The 2,027-nt window shown below is 40.3% G+C and overlaps 1 long non-coding RNA gene and 1 other non-coding gene across 2 annotated transcripts; one reads left to right on the top strand and one right to left on the bottom strand.

Moving 5' to 3' along the window:
• Positions 1 to 279: 279 nt before the first annotated feature.
• Positions 280 to 443, bottom strand: LOC147326475 (U1 spliceosomal RNA). Its single transcript, XR_015130669.1, has one exon. It is a non-coding gene; the product is annotated as a U1 spliceosomal RNA (small nuclear RNA).
• A 185-nt stretch (positions 444 to 628) lies between these two features.
• On the top strand, positions 629 to 2,027 carry LOC147326474 (uncharacterized). Its single transcript, XR_015130606.1, has 3 exons — positions 629 to 751; positions 1,756 to 1,845; positions 1,979 to 2,027. It is a non-coding gene; the product is annotated as an uncharacterized LOC147326474 (long non-coding RNA).

The following is a 2,027-nucleotide window of genomic DNA, read 5'->3' as shown; positions in this document are numbered from 1 at the left end:
AGGTCATTAATGAATCATTTCAATGTAAGCAGCTGTCTCCTGGAAGTTTTCAGTCTTTTGAATATGTGGCTTTACAGCTGAAGGCCCCATCCAAAGTTGTGTTTGTTAATGTTTACAGGCCTCCCACAGACTTTTTTAAATAAGACAGCATCCCCTCCTCCTCTCCTGCTCACCCTGGCCTCACTGATAAAACTGTAGTTAGGAAGCCAGAAGATTGCATGACGTCGTCATTGAAAATAAGCGCAAACATTCCCACTCATTTTTCTTTCAACATATGATGAGGGGAGAGCGCGAACGCAGTCCCCACTACCAGAAATTATGTAGTCGAGATTCCCACATTTGGGGAATTCGCAGGCTGTCAGCAAAGCCAGAGTGCAATGGCTGCGCCTCGGCCTGAGAGAACCACCTTCGTGATCATGGTATCTCTCCTACCAGGTAAGTATGAATTCTTTAGCTCACGTATGGGGCAGTCTTTCACACACAAACCCTGCACACTCACGGTGCTCACAATCTCAAAATCAACACAAACACAGCCTGTAGGAAGCTGGGACTACACACTATTTATATATACACATGAAGCAGTTTCCAACAGAGCCCCATAAGGTTATTTAGCTTTACAAATACCGGGAGAATTTCCCATCATGCATTGCTGTATCTGCGCAACAAGAGCTAGCTGAAAGATAACTTTTTTTCATCCATTTAACCTCCTTAAATCCACCAACAAACCACCAGAAGTTCAGCTAACTCAAAGGTAAAGCACGCTGCTAACCGAGTTTGTCTGATACTCGGGAAAAAGAGGATAAACGCAAAAGTTTTCTAGTTGAAGCACAGTCACTTCCGGTCTTTTCGTTAACTGCTGCTAGGCAACCAACAGTTTCCCGCTACGGTCTCGGAGTATGAACAGTGTTGCTCACGAAAACACGTCTGTGAACATGTCCGTGTGCAACAAACAACCAGAAAACAATCCAAATAAAAACACTAAAAATTTACTCATTAACAACGACTGAATTCACTCAGAGCAACTTTTTGCTTTGGCGGGAGTTTATTACCTGCTAAAGATGGCAGGAAGTCTCAAATCACGCGGGTCCGGCGCACATACACGTCTGGATGGTACAGCATAACCAGGTTAAGACATCTCTAAAAAAATATATTTTTGAGTGTTTTTCAGTGTTTTTAATTATTTGTTTTAATTTTGTTTATTTTCCATTGTTCACTGTGGCCTGATAAACATTTTATCAAAATATATTTCATAAGGCCATCGCTAAATATTTACAAGAAATCAGGCATTATACAGTGTGTAAACTTCAGTGTGATTTGGATGCTCAGCAGAAAATGTAGCCAGATATCAGCTGGGTTTAGATACATTTCAGATAAGAAAACCTTTGTTAGTCCCAGAGTTGGGAAATTCAAATTGTTACTGCAGCAGAGTACACAAGGCAGGAACAAATGAACACACACAGCATACCTAACAGCAATAATGCTATGCAAAAATAGAAGAAATATAGACTAAGAAATAGATAAGTACTTATATATGTAAGTCTATTTATCTATATCCATAGCCATCTATCTATATATATCTACATACATACATATACTTATATATGATGTAATAATACAGATTACTATTAGAAGAAGAATGAAACACAAGAAAACCCCAGGAAGGAGATCCTGTTTATTTTAATACCTGCAGTTGCCATCCCATTGGTTATCGCTTGCCTCTTCTTTCTGGTTTGCTTGTGTCGCAATAAACATAAGGCTTCAAATGACACACCACCTCGTTCCCAGCTCAGCAGCTCACCCTCCCAGGACACGGAGCTGTCGCCCCCGAATCATCAAAAACAACAGGTAGCAATAATAATAACAAGGTAACATTAAATATGGTCACAGTAAATGTGATTTACATACATTTGTTTAAGTATTGTTGAATTCTGGTGGCCAGAGTCTTTGGTGACATGTATTTATTGTTTCATGGCTGCAGGCGAAGCTGCGTGAGATTAACATGTCAGCAGTGCGATTTATGGAGGGGC

The sequence above is a fragment of the Aulonocara sp. 'chitande type north' Nkhata Bay genome, linkage group LG7 (genome assembly GCF_057382095.1).
Source record: "Aulonocara sp. 'chitande type north' Nkhata Bay isolate Kocher_YH1m ecotype deep benthic linkage group LG7, A_spYH_male_GT1.1, whole genome shotgun sequence".
Taxonomy (NCBI): domain Eukaryota; kingdom Metazoa; phylum Chordata; class Actinopteri; order Cichliformes; family Cichlidae; genus Aulonocara; species Aulonocara sp. 'chitande type north' Nkhata Bay.
This window is presented reverse-complemented; position numbering and strand designations above follow the sequence as displayed.